The sequence below is a fragment of the Eulemur rufifrons genome, chromosome 7, assembly GCF_041146395.1.
Source record: "Eulemur rufifrons isolate Redbay chromosome 7, OSU_ERuf_1, whole genome shotgun sequence".
NCBI classification, from domain to species: Eukaryota; Metazoa; Chordata; class Mammalia; order Primates; family Lemuridae; genus Eulemur; species Eulemur rufifrons.
The window spans coordinates 112,746,951-112,769,608 of record NC_090989.1 but is presented as its reverse complement, the minus strand read 5'-3'; positions in this window follow the sequence as shown (position 1 = coordinate 112,769,608).

Below are 22,658 nucleotides of genomic sequence, written 5' to 3'. Positions count from 1 at the left end.
TGAAAAACAATGTCCAAATGCATGTTTCTGTTCAGCAAGCAATTTTTCTGTAAAGATGTCATTGCTAAGGCTAAGTACCAAAGTAGTCACTTGCTGTTTATTGGAGTTAATTAAGTAAATATATTCTGGCACTTTATATAATCTGTTCTTTAAAATTAGCCAAAGAAGGCAGAGATTGAACACCTAAGAATTATTAATACTTGCCCACAATATGATATTTAGAATTGAAAAATTTATAATAACTGAACCGTGGGCCTGAAGCTTTCCCATAACAGAGATAAAAATATTAGTGAGAAGCTATAAAGGAGTAGAAATTTAATTTTTTTGTAGGGTATTATGACTACTGTGGTCTTGTGGCCACCTATGAATGCTGAGTGCAGTGGCAGGTGGGACTAGAGCCTTGGTGTATCTGTGACTGTGCAGTTATCATTACTCAGCAGTACAGAAGGGCTAAAGGAGCAAGATTAGCTTGATCTCAAAGATTACACAAACAGAGATGCATTGAAAAGCTCAAATCTCCTTATCTTCCCGCTGGTTTCCTGCTATACACAGATATCTGTGCAGATATCTGAGGAATGCATTGTATTGGATGAGGGAAAGGTGTCAAGGTTAATCAGACAAAAAATTAAAATAAACAATTCAGGGAAGGACTCAATAAAGAATTGAAGAAAAGAAGAAAGGATAGAAGGAGGGAAGGAGGAAGGAAAGGAAGAAAGGGACAGACACCAGGGCTATATAATACAGTGGACCCTTGAATAACACAAGTTTGAACTGCATGGTCCATTTTCAATCAAACACAGATAGAAAATACAGTATTGGTGGGATGTAAAACCCACATATATACCAAGGACCAAGTTCACATAAATGAGTTCTGGAAGTGGAGTCAGCGGGGCTGGCTGTGGGATTTGATTATGCATGGATTTGAGTGTTTGCGGGAGTCCTGGGTCCAATCCCCCAGGTATGCCTGGGGATGACTCTATTGCGTATTATTGTGGTCACACAAATGGAGTCAAGCACAGATGAATTGGACTAAAAGCCCAGCTGTCAGTATAGAGTACATTGCTGTGTGCACCTCTTACATTATCTTGGTAAGAGGATGTTCACCTATTGATAATGAATTTATAAGAAAAAACCCTTGTGAGATGAAGTAAATGGCATTACAGTTAGAGGCACAAAAATATGTGGTTTAGTTTGTGCCAATTTGGCAAAGATTAAAGGAAGAATTTTGAAGGAGGATTGTGCAGCAGACTAAAGTGGAGATTGTAGAAGAGGGAAGGAAGGGAAAAAGGAAGGACCTGAGCCTACAGGAATCCCGAGGGTCAAGCCTTTATCTTCCCTTCTTTTTAGGTTTTACTCTCACCCATTATCGTTGTATCAGACAGACTCCTGGCAGGAAAAAGATAGGATTCTCAAAGGGAAAAATGAAAAAGAGCTTAATGAAGAGACTATTTGCACAGGCTTGTGCAGGATTAAGGGAAACCTGCAAGATGTGGTGAAGCAGCCCAGAGGTAGCAACAAGATGAGTTTACCCTAGGCCAATATTGAGAAAAGAGTAGTTACAAGACCTTGTGAAATGTAGCCATAGGGCAGGTCCTTGTATGGGAGCTGTTGTCTTCAACTACTGAAAACCAAGACTGACAGGGAAATAACTAGCATGGTGGTGTGGGGGAATTAATAGCCTGACCTCACCCTCTGCCTGCCTTCTAATCTCCTGCCAGAACCTCTCATGGGCTGAACACATCAGGAAGTCAGACTTGCACCCTGCTCATTCTCTTCACAAAAGTCAGCCTCTCAGGGCACAGATCAGGGTCTAAAAGGGTGCAGAATGGATTTGTAGGCTATCCAACGCAGGTATAAATTCTCCTTTACTTGAAAGCCATGACAATCATTTGGAAATTTGACTTCTTAAAAAAAATTCATTCCAGTCCTTGTCTGAGATTTCTTCATGCTTGTGATCTTTACTAGAAAAAAAAATAATATTTTATCACTTTCTTAAAATATGTATTTCTTTGAGTATGAGGAAAGCAGGGGTTCTGTTTGCTCAGTAGGATTTGAAATTGAGAGTCATATGGTGAGGAAGCTAGTTATATCTTTATATATTAATTTTAGAAAATGTAATCAAATTTAATCAATTCTTGCATTCATTAACTATAAACTTTTTTGTGCCCTGATTATATTGCTTAATTTTAACTACTTTTCCTTAGGTTGAACTTTTGGAACTATTTACATATTAGTTCCATGAGATCAGCAGAGTGACAGTGAATGACTTTGGATGGACTGGCAGATAGATTCCCACTCTCTGCAACACCATATTTACAATTTTCTATTTTTATCTGAAACATCAGGTTTATGGATCAAGAATTTTTTCTGTTTTCATAATTTTATATATTTAATTTTAAGCTAATCAACTATAGTTTCAGATACATTAGGTTCTATTTTAAAACATTTTCATGTATGTAACCACAGGTAAATTTTAAACCCTAGGTTTATTTAGCATGCTTTATGTGTCAGGGTATGGAATATATATATTTCACTATGTTGGCTCTCCGTGTGGGGTTTTAAAATCTCACTATTAATAAACATGGCCAGCTGAAAGAAAAGTATCTGCTCTGCTACAGCTTAGGGTTAACATTAGTATCTAACAAATGTATAAAACTGTTGAACACATGAAAATATATTTCCAGAATATAGCTAGTGTTTTGTTTAAGCATTGCTGTGTATACGTATGAATGTGGCACTGTTACAATAATATAGTTTGAATTTGAGTGTGGAAACACTGTTATATAGTAGAAAGAATATGGAATTGATGTTAGAAAACCTAGAATGTCCCATATTTACTGCTTTCAACTGTGGATATACTGATGCTTCACTCAAACATTTGATATCTCAGTTTCCTAATTTTTCAGATAAGAATAATAATATCTATCACAATTGGGTTTTAATATTTGCTGAAATGACTTTCATTCTTGTTTTTAATTTAATATGCATGCAAATAAAATTTGAACTACAAAGTAATATTTATACTTTTGTCATTACAGGTGTTTTAGATTTGTAGGCTAAATTATTTTATCTCAACTTTTTTTGAAATATGCTTGGTATTTCCTATAGTATTCGCTATTTCATACTGGTAATACTGTAGATGCAACAGTATGTTTTTTTTTTTAATTTCAGCATATTATGGGGGTACAAAAGTTTAGGTTATGTATATTGCCCTTGCCCCCCACCCCCGAGTATCACAAGAATGGAAAAACAAGCACCACATGTACTCATCATCAACTTGGGATTAACCAATCAACACTTAAGTGCACATATAGTAGTAACATTCATTGGGTGTCAGTCAGGTGGGAGGGGGGAGGAGGGGATGAGTATATTCACACCTAATGGGTGCAGTGTGCACTGTCTGGGGAATGGACACACCTTGAATCTCTGACTCAGGTGAAGCAAAGGCAATATATGTAACCTAAACATTTTTACTCCCATAATATGCTGAAATAAAAAAATAAAAAATAATAAAATAAAACAAACAAAAAGAAACTAGCTTTCAGTTGAAATGTAGAGATTTCATTTCAAATGACCACAAACACAAATAAATATAAAATAGGAGGAGTAGCTCATTGCGTATGTTTTCAACAAGTTGGAATCCTTTCCCATATCTCCTACTTCTTTGACCTCATGTGAGGAAACCTGCATTTTTGAAGACCTGGAATCGGAGGTTGAAATGCTCTTGTTATGTCCTGTGAGGATTCCATTCCCTGCTGCTCTCTGGAGCTGCTGCTGACTCAGTTGCCTCTTTCCTGCTGCTGTAACCTTCTGCCTCAAGTTTCAGTCCACTTCCTCGCTGGGACGTGTTAAACAACTACTGGTCCATACATTGAGAGTTTCTTCTTGGTAGAATTAATAACTTTGAAACTTTATTAAAAGAGAAGAAACTTTTTCAAAAGTGAACAGCTATTCTTTTAACTTCATCAATCCATGAATTATTGGCACTTTGGAACAAATTTGAAACTCCCTAGTTTAGCAAATGGGGCTCATTCCGATTGGGTCCCTGAGAACTTTTAGCCTTTTCTTCTGTTCATTCTGAAATACATCCTCTATTTCAGTCCTAGAAACTGTGTGTTGTTTTTTCTATGTATCATGTCCTGGTGCCATTTCTCTCCCCACATATGTCTTCCTTTCTTTGCCTGGAATGATTCCCCATTCCATTTTTTCATTGTTTGTTACTCCCTCCCACACTCAATTTAATAATTTCTTTGAAAATTATATATATATATATATATATATATATGTATGTGTGCACACACACACACACACACACGCATTTTTTCCCCTTTCTGGAATTCTTTACAGTTGAATGCTTGATCTTCTGTATTAATTCTCTAGTTTTCTTTACTTTCATATTTTTCATCTTTTTTTTTTGTATTTCTAGAGATATTTCTTAGCTTTCTCTTTTAGCTGGTCTATTGAATTATTAATTTATTCTCTCATACTTTTATATTTCCAAGATTCTTTTTTTACTTCTTTTGTGAAATTTTCTGTTCCAGATATATGAATATAATATATTATTTTTATCTTTCCGAGGCTATCAATTATAATTATTGATTTAAAGTTTTCTTTTGCTCCCAGTATTATATGCCTACATGATCCCAGCTAATTTTTTGGTTGGTAATTTTTGTTCTTTTTTTAACTTCTTATTTTTGTCTTTAAAATATTCTTAGAGCCTTAAATAATCTGCTATATTTTTTCCCATTTGTTTACTTAATATAATATTTAAAATTGAATATTTAAAACTGAAAAACTAAAATGCTGCTGGGAAGCTCTTTTTATACAACTGGGCTACTCCACAAGTGACCTGACTACTTCATGAAGATGTTGAAATATCTACAGGCTGTAGGTTGTTTATTTGGGGCTGCTAGTTTCCCTAGAAGTAGCCCTCCAAACTTTTGCCTGGGGAATAGAAGATTGGTTACAGTTATTTTAGAGCTGATTTGTGGGATGTGGTCTGAGAGGCTCACCATTCAGTAAGGTCTCACCATTCATTCTCTAAAGTAACACTATAGAGAAAATATATTATTCAAATAATTTTTAAATTTGGAAAAATAAGGTGTATTTTTCTTCTCCCTTTTTATCTTAGTTGGCTCCAGCTTAGCACGAACATTTCTAGCCTAAAATCATGTCTGCAGTATAAAAATTAATTAAAATCCTTTTTAAACGATTGTGACCATTTCAATATACTAATAGAAAGCATAGAGACCATTAATTATCCAGGAATTATTAATATTTGTTCTTTTTATATTTTAGATTATACATTTATTTTTAGGCAAGATCACATATATAATAGTAACTTCTTGAAGGATAAATTTGGGAAACTTATGGAGGAATTAAAATGTTGGCAATTTCTACCACAAAAACAAGCATAAAAGTGGAAATTGGCTAACAACAAATTGAGAAGTGTTTATTTATAAACTCTAAGAACAAACAATGAAAGTGGCAGTCTTCTTGTCTGTTGTGGCTTCCACTTTGCCCCAGCTCCATGGGTAAGGTGATTTATCAGGGCAGGGCTGACAATATCAGCAGATTTGCTGCTTGCAGGAACTGTATTGCCCTGAAGGGAAAACACTCAGGCCTAGAAACATTTTCAGTGAAAGTAGCAAATTCAGTAGGAAACAAATGGGGAGAGCCACAGCTCAGTTATTTGAGGTTGCTATACCATTTGGGGCAACTGGAGGACCAGGTAGAAATTTAATGGGGATATCTTGGGAATGAAGGAGCCAGATAAGGGATAGAAAGCTCTCCATATATTCTTGTCCGACTGGGAAACTATGAAAATGTATAATAGAGGGCCAGAAAAGTCCGACAGAAAGTAAAATCTGAGGCAGATGTTAAAATTTCCTAAACTTTGAATGTGCTCTCTTGCACACACATAGATTAATCTTCAGAAGGAATTATTATGGGCTTGGGTGATTGAGCATAACCTTTGCCCAATCATTGCTTGACCATTACCTTATGATGTTAGGAAGCTTTTTAGATGTGATGAAAATTTTCATCTGAATGTTGGCGATTATTGCACAATGTTATTAATCTACTGAAAATTATTGTACTGTGTGCATTTACAATAGTTGCATTTTATATTATGTAAATTATACTTCAATAAATCTGTTTAAAAAGGAGGCTTTGAAGCAAAATTTCCTTTAATATTTTACCAATGGAAATTTCACTCAAGCATTATTATCTTTATACTTACAGGGTAATTATTCCAAATAGAAAATAACATCTAGGCACTCGTCCTCTAAGCATCATATTTTTGACTCAGTTACTTGCAGAACTCATCAATCTCCAAGGTGACAACTCCTTTTTTTAAAGAGAGGGCTATGAAAACAAAGATTAATTTCTCATGTTAGAGCAGAGTTACTAACTGTTAAAAATGTAAAGCTTTACCGTTTTCCTTCTGATAGGCTGATTTTTTTTTTTTTTCTCCTCAGAAGAACTGCATCTGTGAGAGTTGCAGAATGTGTCAGCTACCACACCACACCTTACACTTTGGTCATTGTCTATTTCCACATAAACAATTGCAGACTTTCAGTCTGCTCTAGGCTCCAAGAGTCCTTGGGACTCCCTTCATTTTCTTCATCTCAGATAAGGGATCTGTGAATATGACTTTAGACTATTCTCCTGTAAGATGCTCCAATGCTATTGATAATCTTTGTCTTTCCACCTTTTTTCAGGGAATTTATGTGATCAAGAAACTGTGTTTCATGGGAGCTTTCCCCCAGTCTGACCCTTTACTAATTATCAACGTGCTCTACAAAATGGATCTAGGGGAGAGAAATGGATGAATTCCATTGATACCACTCATATCATACCACTGTTCTAACTTCTTCTCCCTTTAAACCTCCTATTTCTGCTCTTCCTTAGAGTCCTAAAAGTCTCATGCAACTCTACTAAAATTCTAACACCTCTTCTTGGAACCGTACTTTGGTACTGCCGAATATCACATGCGATGCCAAAGATCCAGTAGAGCATGAATGATCGATTATGCAGGAAAGAAATAGCTCATGCTGGAGTTGGAGCTAGGATTAGGATTAGGGTTAGGAAATGAAGTAGCTATGCCTTTACAAGACAGGAGGGAGGGCTCCATTGTTACATTTCTTTTATGGTGAAAGGAAGGAAGATAACAGATTAGATGTAGATTAGACCTAGTGGTTGAAATTTTAAGAAATTCCATTAAGATAGTTTCTATCAAATAATTGCTGGCATTATTAAGCTCTTTCAAAGTAGGAAATATTGAGCTAAACTATGTTACATGTAATTAATTAGTTATTTTTTCTGACAAATAGCTAAATGTGGATTGATATTTTATTCTATGTCACATATTCATGGAAATACTATTTTCTTGCTACTGTTGCTGTGATTTTTTTCTTTTATTATTACTTTTTGCTGTTGCTCATATCTGCCACTTTTTTCTTTTCGGTCTTGAAACATCTTTTGTTATTTAAATTAAGTAATGAAGATTCTCCCAACTTTGTATCCTAATATGGGATATTTGTGAGATACAGACTTTCTCTTTTCAGGGCCAGTCCAAATCTCTTTTGTCACCTTCTCTGCCTAATTATTTAATACCTCATTGTAAAATGTATACTTGATAAGTTATTGTTTATGTTCTATACTTATTTTAACATAATTATATAATTTATGTTCAATAATTAATTTGATTTATCCGTAATATTTTGTGGAGAGCAAATAGTTTTGCGCTTTGTCCTTCCTTTCAACTTGCTCATTTGACAATCTTTTTACCATGCTTTTTTATGACGTCTTTATGAATCCCTGCCTCATGTATGAAAAAACACTAAGAATGAGTGTTTTATTGTGAAGAGAGTAATAGTGCAAAATTAATGAAGGAGCTACTATTGGGAGGCACTTCCTTGACTTTAATAATATACTCAAATGTCAGAAGGTGGAAACATCCTAGTACAATTAAGGCTCTATCTTAATAGGCATGAATTCAATGTCAGTGTCTCTCATTGTTACTTCTACTGTGATCAAATGTCTCACAAGGAGAAAACAAAACAGGATCATTTTTCATACTGTACTTTATCTTCCAGGATTTTAGATGAAAATGCTTTTAATGGAAATATCTCATGTATACAATTCTCTAAATTCTGTTGCTTGTAATGAAAAATTTAAGAAAGCATCTGCTGAATTTTAGATTTTATGTGCCAATGGATGTTTCATTGATCCATGTTTTTTTTTTTTTATTAATAGTATGTAGGAATTTTATCAGAGAATATTCTGAGGGTCAATCCCTGTGGGGAAGAGTAGGCAGCAGCATTGGCTAGAGGGAGAATTTGGGCTGCAGTGCAGTTTTAACCGAGGCCTCATCCAAGCACATAAGATCTCAGAGGCTGGGATGGCCTTTCAGCATTGTCCCCAGATAGGATGAGGAAGTTGGACAACTTATACCTCTACAATGACCAGATATTGGGTACAGTTTGCCCTGGGAATGGATGTGACCTTGAGTTCTTCAGCTGAGGAAAATTCCTGGAGAACACTGAGCTGAGGTGTGTGCAGCTGGGTAAAGGGTGATGTGGGGGCATGTCTGTGCTGCAGGGAAGACGCCAGCAATTCTTGTGAGTTATTAACTTGTTTCCTGTTTCTCTATCTATCTCTTGGAGTTGGTACGATTAGAGAGAATGGGTGTGAAGTGTCTGGCGTGGAGTGATCCATGTATTTCTTTACAGTTACTCTCTAGAATAAAAGAAGACAGAGAAATGCCACACCTATATAAGCAGCTGTCAAGGCCTGTTGACAGTCTATTGACAAAACAAGATGTGTAGGAGAATTTTACTTAAATTACTGCCTTCAGAGCCCCTGACTTCTGCTTTACGAAGCTCTCTTTATATCTTTAATTACATGGCACACTTTCTGTCAAATTTTTTGAACATTAAATATAACTTTCTATTGAACAACAGAAAAACAATAATGAGTTTCTACTTTTTTTTGGTAAGCCTGGTGAAAAGTTTGCTTACGGACCTCTGTTTGAATATGGTACTAATATTGTTAACAAATCTTGCAGCCATAAAAGTGAGGCTCAAACCCATTCCTTTAATCTCTATTGTACTCTCTGTCAAAACTTGCTGTGTTTATGTACCTTCCTTTTTGACATGGAACATTTTTAGTATCTTATATGTTTGGTTAATATTTTCTAGATTGTACTTTATTTTTGTCTTCATTTTTCCTCCTTGACTATAATACAGTTGTAGGGTACAATACAAATTTTTTCCAGGGATTCTGCAAAAATACCATCCATGTCAGAATTTTAAGTTTTGCTCATTAGAAAGTAAAAATGTATTTTTATTAGTCCAAAAACATGTAACACAAAATATGGTATATATAAATGTGATATATAGATAATAATAGTAATAGTAATTAGAAAATAATTTTTTCAAACCTTTATGAAAATGAATTGGGGAAGTTAGAGCCATCCCTGGTGATGGAAGATGAAGCAGATGATGGGACCATCAGTCCAATAGATTCAAATAATTCAGGGAATCTTCACCTTTGTACAACCTGGAGGAATAAAATGAGATGGTGTTTGCTCCTCTCCTCCCCGTACATATTCCTTCTCTGTCTTTAGCATGCAAAATTATACAAAAGGAGTGAAAAAATCAAAGTCCTAGTTAAATTATTTTTCCCTTTGTTCTTGATTTATTCCTAACATACCTTATGCTAAAACCCTTTGACATAAGGAGCCTTGATTTAAGCTTTGTAATTCAAGCCCAAGACACTTCCTTTATCCCAATTCGTCACTGTTACCAATGAGTAAACAATTCAAATCTATGAGGCAAAGTTGGATGATGTCTGAGGCTAGCTCACAAGGACACCTTGCAAAACTTTGAAAGCATAACTCATTTATGAATTGTTCTGACCTTTAAGAAATTTATTGTGAAAATGGTGACATTCATTCTGAGTGTGATAGCTAGAATAATGGCCCACTGATAATATCCATGTCTTATCCCCATAACCTGTAAATTTGTTACATTGTATGGCAAAGGGGAATTATATTTGAAGATGAAATTAAGGTTGTTAATCAGCTGACCTTAAAATAGTGAGATTATCCTGGATTATTCAGATGTGCCCAATGTAATCACAAAGGTCTTTAAAAGAGGAAGAGAGAGGCAGAAGAGAACCTGAAAAATGACATCCCGAGAAGGATTTGCCCCAGTATCATTGGTTTTGAAGAACAAAGGGGACCATGAGCCAAGAAATGTGAGCAGCCTCTAGAAGTTGGAAAAGATAAAGAAAGAGTTTTGCCCCTAAAATCTCCAGAAAGGGATGCAGCTCTATTGACACCTTGATTTTGGCCCTGGGAGAGCCACATCAGTCTTCTGATCTACAGAAATTTAAAACGATAAATCTGTGCTCTTTTAACGTATTAACAGCCATGTGAGTTGTATTTAACTCACAGAAGTTTTGAGCCCAGGGCCTTGTGAAGCATATGTAACTCACATGTCTCTTTACCTTGGGAGCCTCGTGGTGTACAGGCAACTCATCCTGCCATGCTGTAGCATACACGTTATGTGATGGCTGTCCCCCTGGGCAAAACCCTGCAGCTGGTTCTTGAAAATTTTACTTGTTGATGTTCTTATTATTGCAATAAATATTGGCAATTTAATTGCATATAACTCACACTCAGAAAACAATTGAAAATAACAAATTTTTCATTAAATTAAAAAGGATCATTTTGTTTTTGAAGTTTTTATTTTATTTTTGTAATAAACACCATGGAACCAAGAAAAAATATTTGTTTCTAGCGTGGCAGTCAAAGTGTTAAGCCCCTAAGTTTGTGATAATTTTTTATAGCAGCAATAGAAAACTAATACACTTATTTTATAAAAATGTTTTATTTTCTTTGGAAATTATTCACGTCTTTTTTTGTTGCAGTTCTTGGTGGATTTGAAGGCCTAAAAGTCAATATATTGCTAATAAGTCAGGATATCATAGTGGTTAGTTGTCAGGCTGTGAACTCTGCAGCCAGGTTGACAGTTTGCCTTGAAATACTAGGTCCTTCACTTACCAGCACTATAAGTCTGTTGCCTTGTGTTTTCTTAGTTGCGGTAGCTGTGACAGATGAGGCACAGTAGATGATATTGTGCCCACCCATTTACAAGGAGCTGCATCTATTCTCTAGCTGCTAGAAGTGTGAGCTTCTAAACCTCATGTCAGCCTTCTCCAGAAAACTGTTCTCAACTCATGGGAGCTGCCCTACCTGAAAATGCCTGTGTGGTTATGACCCTGTCCCTGGATATATATGAAGGCACCCAGCAGCCAATGACAGACTGACAGGTGCTGCAAGAAACTCGGATCCTGCTACAATAGGACAAATACTGCAGTGACATTCTTACTTGGGAGAAGCACTATCGATGTGAAATGTGATTATAATGCAGGTGGTATTGAAGCAAAGGATCAAGTTTTTGAGGCACCAATTAGTCAGGCTTATATGTTTATTTTTAATACATTAAAATAATGCATCCTTCTTCCACTTCTAGAAAGATGGAGTACATGTATTTTTCTATTAAGTACAACTAAAAATAATGGATATTTTGCCTAAAACAAATATAAGAAGACTCTGAAAGGTGAATAAACCTTGGGGCCTAAGGAAAAACAAGATAAATTCTTTGTTTTCTTTTCCTTTCCCTCTCTCCCGCTTCTTTTCTTCCTGCCTCATATATGTCAGTGTCATATCTGAAAAAGCCGGCAAACCAGAATCATCAACAGTGGCAGATTATAAAAAGCTCCAACAAAAGCCAGCTCTCTTTAGCCAAAGGATTAGGATAGTGGCAGCCTAGCAAGACAAAAATATCTCTTAGACAATAACAGTTTCATTCCAACCAAACACCACAGAAAAAACAATGGCTCCACTACAACACCAGTGAAGGCAAAGTGAGGAGCCTAGACTTCTGTTCTGTCCAGTCTTTAATGAAGCACCCCAAACCTCTGCCAAGGGAATGCCAGATTATATTAGATAGGAATTTGAGACTTTCATACTACCAGGCAGTAACAACACTCTTCCCTTGCCCCTATAGTCAGAGGAAACCAAGTGGGGAGCCTGAACACCCACCCCAATCTGGCAATGACACGGAAGCCCTCCCTCTCCCCACTAGAGCGGTGTCAGAGGAGGCCTAGTGGAGAGTCAGGACTTTTACCATGCCTAGGGATAATGAGGCCACCCCCTCTTGTGATGGTAGAGGGTGGTATCAGCAGAGCCTAGTGGATGAGCTGGGACTTCTACCCTTGCCAAGCAGTAAGGAAGAGCCTCATCTCTGTCCATTTGACTGCTACGACAAAATACCTTAGACTGGGTTATAAACTATAGGAATTTATTCCTCATAATTCTGCAATCTGGGAAGTTCAAGATCAAGGTACAAGCAGATTCAGAGTCTGGTGAGGGCCTATTCTTCATAGTTGATCCTTCTGTGTGTCCTTTCATGGTGCCAGGAGTGAGAGTATCTTGTTGGGTGCAGGGCTATTACAGCTGCAGATAATTTAAATTGGAAAGAAACTTTTAGAGATCTTCCCTTATTCACCCGCTATGATTGTATTGGGGACAGTTAATGGCAACTTAGGGGTCATCAGGAATAAAACCTTGGAAGCAAGAAGCCCTGCTTTAAGAAGGAAGCATACGACAAAGACCTAAGGAATGTTCCCTTTGGAAGCCACTTCTTCCTTGGGGTCCGAATGATCATGTCTGGGAATTAAAGAATAGATGTAGGAGTGATTACTCTCACCTTTGTACTTAATAATTCAGTTGAGAATATTTTGCTTCTTCTTCCTAAACATTTTGGGTCTCTAAGTTAATAGTTCACACAAAGGATTATTAATATTTTGGCAGGATGACACAAATATTTCTTATAGCTAACAGTAGAGATTCCACTTTCCATTTAATGAATAGGTACACAAGGAAGCTACTAAATTAGCTAAAATGATTAACCCCAATAGATATATTAATACAATCAAGGGAGCAAAATTAAGTCTGGAACCCAGTTCAGCCAATGATTCAGATCCTACAGCAGGGAAAGTTTGATTCTTCTAATTAAGAATCTTGACCAACTGAGATGCCCATTGAAAAAGGAGAAAATAGGATGGGGAATAAAAGATGAGAGTAAAAGTAAAAACTATGGCCTTGAGACCAGTTACAGAAACAAGGACTATAGTAGCTATCAACATTTTTTCTTTGCACATTATATACATTTTAACATATTAGGTATTTTATTTCCCTTTTCCCTATTAGTTTAAATAAAAAAGTTGTTTGAAGTTAAATTTACAATTTTTTCTTTATGTTGCCGACTATCTTGATGTAACTGTAACTAATGGGGAAGGAATTTACATTTAGGGATGAACGTGGACATGGGACAACTTTGGAAGAGTGCATCTTCATATGAAGTCTAGTTGCTTTCTGTTATTCAAAAACACGACTGGGTTATTATTGTAATTATATAGAAGATTAGATATGAGTAGGAAGATGTATAAGAATGCCAGGAGTTTGGAGTGTGCTGGAAATCATTTGTTGTTGCTCATTTTCCCACTCACCCTTCTGTCCTTTGCTCTCTCCTACCATGTAGGAAATCTGCAAACCACATTTCCCAGATGCCCCTGACAGCTGGTTTCCTGCTCAGTTTGGTCAATGACAGGCAGGAAAAGGAGAATGCCACTTTTCTTTGATCCCTGCTTGCCTTCTGGCAGTGGTGCTATAGCAAAGACATGGCAGTGACATTATCAACTGCAATAGCAGCGATGGTGATAGAAACAATAGTGGCAGTAGTGATGTTGAGAGCACCCTGTTGGCAGGGGTGGTGGCAGTTGAGAAAGCCATAGCAGCCTGTGAATTGCGGGATTCACAATTACTCACTAGCGCTTGTTCTATTTAAGAAGACTAAAAATGAGGCCCCAATCCTTTCTGGTTTACATGGTCTCTGCTGAGAAGTCTGATGTTAGCGTGATGGGTTTTCCTTTGTAGGTTAATTGTTGCTTTTCTCTTACAGCTTGTAGAATTTTCTCCTCCATTTTGACTTCAACCAGGTTGATGACTATATGTCTTGGAGATGCCCTATTTTCTATGAATCTTTCTGGTGTTCAATGATCATATTGTATCTGGATATCTGAATCTCTGGCAATAACAGGGGATTTTGCCTCAATAATTCCCTAGAATATGTTTTCCATGCTTTTTGCTTTTTCTTCTTTGCCCTCGGGTATGCCTATAATTGTTATATTGGCCCACTTTGCATAGTCTTATATTTCTCTGACTGATTGTTCATTCTTTATTCATTTTTCTGCATCTTTGACTGACTAGGTTAGTTTGAAAGCCTTGGCTTCAAGCTTCTTGAGATTCTTTCTTCTGCTAGGTCTATCCTGTTTTTGAAACTTTCTGCTGCATTTTGAAATTCCTTAAATGACTCTTTCATTACTTTAAGTTCTGTTGTTGTCTTATCTTATGTCTATCTTATGTTGTCTCTCTATTTAGCAACTTTTTCATTTTTTTTCATTCATGTCCTGAATTATTTTTTTTTTGGCCCGTTGTGTTGGTTTTTAACTTTCTCTTCTATCCTGTTCATCTTATTTGCCATCCATATTCTGAATTCCATCTCTGACATTTTGACAACTTCCTTTAGGTTGGGGGTCCATTGCTAGAGACCTGTTGTGATCCTTTGCGAATGTTGAAACAGCTTGTTTTTCTCATGTTGCCAGATTCTTATTCTGGGTCTTCTCATCTGAAATCTCTTCTCTCAGCTCAAGATAGATAAGATTGAAGTGTACCTATTCCCCTTGCTGGGAACTCTCCTACTTAGTACAGAGAAGGAGAGGGGCCTGGCTGGCACACCCCCACACACAATTGTGTCCTACCCTGGAGGATTGTCCCAGCACAAGATGGGCAGATGCTCTGTGAGCATTTAGCACTGCTGTTCTCTGGAGTCTCCAGTCTCACCATTCCCCTTTGGTTGTCACTGGTGGTCCCTGCATGAATGAATGCCCTTCCTAGTTTTGTCAGCAGCAGTGATTGTTGGCCTATGCAGGCTTTAGCACTACCTCACTCAGATCTGTGACCCATAGCATTTGTTGGCCTGTGCCAACTTGAATGCAGCCCCACTTACAGCAGCTTGACAGCTGCCCAGTTTAGATCTGTGGGTGAAGGCATTTGTCAGCCAATGCAGCTTCAGCATAGTTTGATTCACATTGAAAGGCAGCAGTGATTGTTGACCCACCCAGCTCTCCCAGCAGCAGTGGGAGTGTGCGGCTCCTGCCCATGAGACTCATGAGAGTTCCCAGCCTCTCCTCCCCTCCCTGTAGTCTGGCAAGGCCAATGGGGAGGCAGCAAAAATGGATCTGAACTTAGGGTAGAGGCAGTGTTCTGGGTCTACTAGGATCTTAAAATGGTACCAGCCGCAGTGCTTAAGGTTCACAAGCGAGTGGGTCACTGCTGTGCCCTCTCTCCCAAGCAATGCTGCTGTACAGTCACCACACAGCTCCACATGTCAGTCCTGCAGCCTTCTGCAATGGAGGGCCCCTCTCACAGCTCAGATAATAATGATCGTGGGGGGAGTGAAGAGGGCCCCACACTCCCCACACTCCCCACACTCTCCCCACTGTCCCTTGCCCATATGCAGTTCCCTTTCCCTTTGTACCTCCAACCTCAGAAAAGGTTGTTTCTCTTCCCTCTCCTTCACTTTATGTGCCTCCTGCTGCCTCTATTCTGATTCACAATACTGTCTCTTAGATGATCAACGTGAAGGTGGATATCTGCTCACCATCTTCAATCTTCTCCATGAGAGCCGGATGTGCAGGCTGCTTCTAGTCTGCCATCTTGGCTCCTCCTCCCATCTTTTTAAAATATTTGGCAGAATTCAAATTCTAGGGAAGCCATCTGAACCTTAGCTTTCTTTGTGAGAAGTTTTTAAATTGCTAATCCAATCACTCTGCTTATTGTAGATGTTTTCAGATTATCTATTTCTTCTTGAGTTAGTTTCAGTAATTTTTCCACTTGTAGGAATTATTCATATTATCAAAGTATGCAATTTTTAGCATATAGTTATGTATAGTACTACTTTTAAATCTTATTTATTTTTGTAAAGTTCTCAATGGTGTCACCTCTTTTCTGATTTTAATAATTGAAGTCAACTCATGTTTCTTGGTCAGTCTTTCAAAAGATTGGCCAGTTTTATTCATCTTTTCAAAGAATCTTTTCATTAATTTTCTATAATCATTTCCTATTATCTATTTATTTTCACTTTAATTTTTATTATTTACTTTCTTCTGTTTGCTTTAAGTTTGCTCTTCTTTCTCTAGCTTCCTAATGTGGAAGGTTAGGTTATTAGTTTGCAATATTTCTCATTTTTAAATATAGGTATTTATAGCTATAAATTTCCCTCTGAACACCTCATAAATTTTGGAATGTTGTTTTTGTTTTCATTTATATCACATTGTTTACTAATTTACCTTGTGATTTCTTCTTTGAACCTTTCAGTTTTTAGGAGTATGTTGTTTAATATCCACATATTTGTGAATTTACCAAATTTCTTCTGCTATTAATTTCTAATTTAGGCAGAGAAAACACTTTTATGATGTTAATACTTTAAAATTTGTTGAGGCTGATTTTATGGCCTACGATATAGTCTATCTTGGAAAATATTCCTTTTGCCATTAAAAAGGATATATTATGCTGTTACTGAGTGGACTGTCAATAGATATCTTATAGAATTAGAAGGTGCACAGTGGTTTTTAAATACTCTACTTTATTTCCTATTATATCTGATTTTTCTATCCGTTATTGAATGTGGCAGTGTCAGGTGAGCAGTCTGAGATGTCGATTCTTGGTGTGCTCTTGCCTGAAGAATGACCAGACACAACAAAAGCAAGAGAAATGTGAAACAAAGTTTATTTAGGAAGGACAAGATAGGGTTACAGAGCAAGAGCAAGGTACGTTCACCACAAATGATGAATGGACCCCTGTCATAACAGGGGGGCTTGGTGATGGCCTGGGGTCTTGTTTTATAGTGTCTGAACTGGGCCTTCCTCGTGGTTCAGACATCATCATCAAACTACTTTGATGGACAATTGGGAGTTATATGACCTAAGTCTTACTGCATATGTGGATCTCCCATGAGCCTCTCTGAAAGCCCATTTCGGGGGTGAACTGCAATGTAGATTTGTGCTAAGGACATGATAATTAGCCTTAGGTTGTTCTAGATCACCTTCCAAACCCTATGGTACCTCTGCATTCTTTTGCAGTTTGCATGTTAAGTTCTGATTGGCAGATTGGTAGGGCATTCCCTCCTCCCCCAGATGTGGCAATTGCTCAGGGCACCTGCCTTTGTCCCCAGGAGGGCCAGAGTCCCTCACTGTCTACCTAACAGGGGTATTGAGTTTCCAGTTGTTTTTGTTGTATAGTATATTTCTCATTTCAATTCTGTCAGTTTTTGCTTCATGTACTTTGGGACTATTTTGATATTAAAAGAGTTCTATACATGTTTAAGCATGACCATTCCCCAGATGGTGCACAACGCACTCATCATGTAGGCATACACCCATCCCCTCCCCCCACCTGGGGAGATGGGGGGTGGGGGGGAGGGGATGGGTGCATAACTACATGATGAGTGCGATGCGCACTGTCTGGGGAATGGGTACACTTGGAGCTCTGACTCGGGGGGGATGGGCGGTACCTGGGCAACGTATGTAACCTGAACTTTTGTACCTCCATAATAAGCTAAATAAATAAATAAATAAATATGCCTGAAAATTTGGTTTGCCTTCAGGTTCTGTGTGCTCTGGTCCACACTGTAGTAATAAGAAATTCTTAATGTGAAAACACTTTCTATTAAATTTTAACCTAAGAGATAGCTGATGAATTAGGTATACCTGTTCATATATTTTAGTTCAGGAAAAGATGAGTAGTAATCTTTTTTAAGATCACAGCAAATAAGTGGTACAGCAAGGACTTGAACTCATGTTTCCTGTTTCATAGTGCTCTTAATTCTGAGAGTCTGCAGTTTTAATGTAAAATTTGCTAGAAAGAATTAAATACTAGCTTGACTGGAATTTAATTTAAAAAATCAGCTACCACTGGCAGGAAAGTGTGACTTTTCTTTGAGTATTGTTATTATTTTTTCAGTTTGTATCTATTTTCAGTAATTTATTTCTTCAATGTAGATAAACATGAGTTGTATTTTGCTCTTAGAAATAAAGTCAATATTTGAAAAAAAAAGAGTTCTATACATGTTTATAATTGGTAAACCCTTTTATGGAATATTTTTTTAACTTAATAAATGTCATTTATCATTTCTAGTAACAACTTTTGTCTCAAAGTCTATTTTGTCTGATATTAGTATGGCAATTTAAGTTTTCTTTGGTTATTGTTTGCATGGTATATATTTTTACATTTTTTTTATTTTCATACTGTTTCTGTATTTGAGTAAAAAGTCTGTCTCTTATAGACAGTGTGTAATTGGAGCATGTTTTTTTCTTAAATCCATTTCGCAATCTTTGCCTTTAGTTAAAACATTTAGTTCATTGATATTTAGTGTAATTACTGATAAAGTAAAATTTATATTTTCCCATTTAATTTTTGTTTTCTATATGTATTATCTGTTTCTATATTTCTAAGTCACTGTCTTCTTTCTTAAAAAAAGATATAGTGTAACTTAAATTTTACTTATTTTGCAGTTTATCTTACTACATTTAAGATTAATACCAAATTAATTTCAGTAGTATAAAAATAGAATATAATAACTTTGCATCATCGTTGCTCCATTACACTTCCTTTCCTTTGGATATTAATATCATCTACATTACATCTCAATAAATTATAGGCCTAGAGCAACCATTGCTTTATGCAGTTGTCTTTTAAATCTAGTAGAAGTTTAAGTCTCCTATATTGTTCATGAAAAACAAGAAAATCAAATCAAATAGAAGAAAAGTCACAAACAGAAATACATTTATATTGTGTTTTGCATTTACCTATGTTATGTAACCTTCATGTATGCTCTTAATTTCTTTATGTTAACTCAGCTACTCTCTAGTGTATTTTCATTTCAACCTGAAAGACTGCCTTTAATATTTATTGAATGGCAAGTCTGCTTTTAATGCATACTCTTATGGTTAAAAAAATCTAGCACTATTCAATTTAACTTTCATTTTTTTAAAGGATAATTTTGCTATATATAAAATTCTTAGTGGACATATTGATTATCATTATGAATGATAATCCTACTGTTCTCCAGCCTTTATGATTTCTCATGAGAAATTAGCTGCTAATATTATTGAGGACCACTTGTATTAATACACACTAAGTTATTTTTATTTTGCTGCTCTCAAGATTTTTTTCTCTCTCTCTTCTGTTTTTTTCACCGTTTTACTATGATATGTCTAAGTGTGGTCTTTTTCAGTTTATTCTACCTGGAGTGCATTGAGCTCCTTCTTTGTGTACATTGATGTTTCTCATCAAATTTTGGCCATTTATTCTTCAAATATTCTTTCTATCTCCTTTTCTCTCTCCTCTGAGACTCTCATTGTAAGTATATTAATATTCTTGATGGTATCCCAAGAGTGTCTAAGGCTCTGTTTATTTTTCATCATTCTTCTTTTCTTTCTGTTACTCATATTCAATAGCTCCAATTGACCTACATTTATGTTGCTTGATTTTCTTTTTTCCTGACAGGTCAAATCTGCTGTTGAGCAACTCTAGCAAATTTTTAAATTTCAGTTATTATACCTTTCAAATCTAGACTTTATGTTTTTTTAATAATTTCTATCTCTTTATTAATATTCTCTTTTTGGTGAGAAAATATTCTCAAACTTATCTTCAATTCCTCTGACATATTTTCCTTTAGTTTTTGAGCATATTTATAATAACTGGTTTAAAGACTTTGATATATTTAGCATCTGGGCTTACTTGGGAACAATTTCTATTGGCTGACTTTTTTCTGTGTGCAGATCATGTTTTCCTGTTTCTGTATTTCTATTTTAATTTCTTATTGAAAACTAGATATTTTAAAAATATTGTTGGAATACAATATTTTTCTCTTTTCTTAAATTCTTAGAATTTGTAGTTATTTGGTGTTTTTTGCTGGGTTTTTTTTTTCTGAAATTTTAATATTAATTCTGGAAAGTCTGTATTTTTTGTCTTGTGCAACCACTGACATCTCTTTGGTCAGCTTAGTGGTCAGATAATGATTGCACAGGGATTTCCTGATATGCCTTGAACCAAGAAGTTTTCTCTCCCTTGCTGAGGAGCTCTGTGTGTGTGCTGGGACTTTCATTCAACACTGTGAAAGTTAACAACTCTGCCTTAAACCTCACTGAATGCTTTTACAGAGCCTCAAACTCAGCCAGAGATGAAAGTTTAATCCTTCTCAGTTCTCCCCTGAGCATGTACATGGCTTTGCTCAGGTTAGCATCTTTTATATTCCCAGGAGTATGTTGGAGCTTCTCAAGACCCCTAAAGTCATCTTATTCCCCATATTTATTTTTAAGATTTTATGCCAGCCTCTTGTTTATTTTATTTCAACTGATATTGCCACCTTAGGCATTTACAATGGTAAACAATTGCTGCTAATTGTTTTTAGCAAATCCTCCAGGGATAGGGAATTCTTCACTGAGTGAGCTCTGAATAAAATCTAATAAAGACAAGCTCTGTCAATGCAGTTTTTCTAGAGACCTACCAGGCAGGTGAAATAGTGACAATTCTTTAGGGCTTTGGGAAGCTCCAGACATGTTCTCCTTCCACTGTCTAGTAGACTACTTTTTTCCACAGCTACCATGGTTGTAAAACTGTTATTTTTAATACTACCAAAGAATTGGAATGAGAAAAATGGGAATAAGGCTAAATAAAATGTCATAGAGCACACTCTTTTTACCAAGATTCAGCCCTTTTTCTTGAATAAACACTTTGTGGATGTTTCAAATCATTGGTTAATTTCCAGAGTTCTGAAAATATTGATTTTGAAATTTTCCAGTGTTTTCATTGCTTTTATGGAGCACATTTTCAGAGGTCCTTACTCCACCATTATGGGGTGCCTCTCATCAGCAATAGGTATTTAAGTGACCAAAGTTAAATTAAAAACAATAATATAGAACAATAATATATAGTGTAATGCTCTTTTTGTAAAATCAAAACCAACTATTGGAATATACACTACATAAAAAGGAATGCAGGAAAAAGTAAAGATGGAATTTGGGATCATGGCAACCTTGGACAGGAAAGGTGGAGAGACGAAATAACCATCAGGCATGAATGAGAGTGTGTAATGGAAAAAGATTATGATAATACTTCCTGAGCTCCAAGTGAGGAATGAAGGGAGAAATAAGTATTAAATTTGCTTTGATCATTTCAAAATTAATCATAAATAAAACAAACACACAAAACCCACATGCTAAACTTCAGTTTTCCTAGATTTATAATCCATTGATATGTATTACTGATGCACTCATGTACAGGGAACTGTGTGCACACTCTTGATAAACAGCATAGGACATTCAACATAAGTTGTCAACTACTTTTTAGTATGTGTGAGATCTGGGTTTGTAAATTAAATTGAAAGAGCATGTGTGTTTCCTGTTTTCTGATTCAGCCCTGAAATGGAAATTAAGAAATAATCTGTTAAGGCTTTAGAGGAAATTTATCTTTTTCTATTTTTTCTGAAAACCTATTTTATTGTTTGAATGTTGCTACTCTATTTGACCTACACTTTTATGATTACCTATTCTAAGTTACATGAACTACTTAGGCAATCATGATGTTGAAAAGTTTGCCAACCAAGCAATAAAAATGTAGCACTTACTTTAATAAATCTAAAATCTGATTTGAAATGGTCCTAATCTTCATGCATCATCAGCCTCTATTCAAAATATAATACACTGTAAGCCTAGATTTGTAGCAGATATTTGTGTTTGGGTTTGCTAGATCTAACCATTTATGGTGCTTCACTTATGAACTTGGCCTGGAAATTTATTGCAACATGGTAGTTAGTAGTTTTAGAAAGGCTAAATTTAGTAGGAAACACTTAAGCCTCTGACCCTCACATCCTGACATTTCTTTATTCTCCATGTGGCTTTATTTCTCTTTACCTTATTGACATTGGGCTGCCCCATTTCTACTTATCTATTTGACATTGAGCTAAAAGCTTGTAGAGTACTCACTGGAGACAAAAAAAAAATTTGAAAAAATAAATAATTAAAAACTTATAGTAGGTTATTAGAATCTTTTAAACATCAGATTTAAAGACTTGCATGAAAGAAGTTTATGAAATTAAAAATCAATTTTGATAAATCTTCCCAGGTGGGTGTCAATTGATCCAAGGAATCAGTAAGCATTTTTACTCTTCTCACATGCACAATGATAAGTGTTTATACCAACAATACACTAAATATTGTCCAACATTAATAGGATAAAGGAAGCACTAAAGGACTAGAGGGGTTGGAAAACATCGCAAGACACATGTGCTGTTATTTCTTTTAATTTTCCACCTCATTAACATCTCAGATGGGGATATGCTGAATGCGCAGAAGTTACATTCCTTCATTATTAAATACTGCACTGCAAGCTACAGTTTTTTGTGTCCTCAGGGTGTATGTGTGTGTGTATGAAATGTTTTAGTTACTCACATAGTTTATTG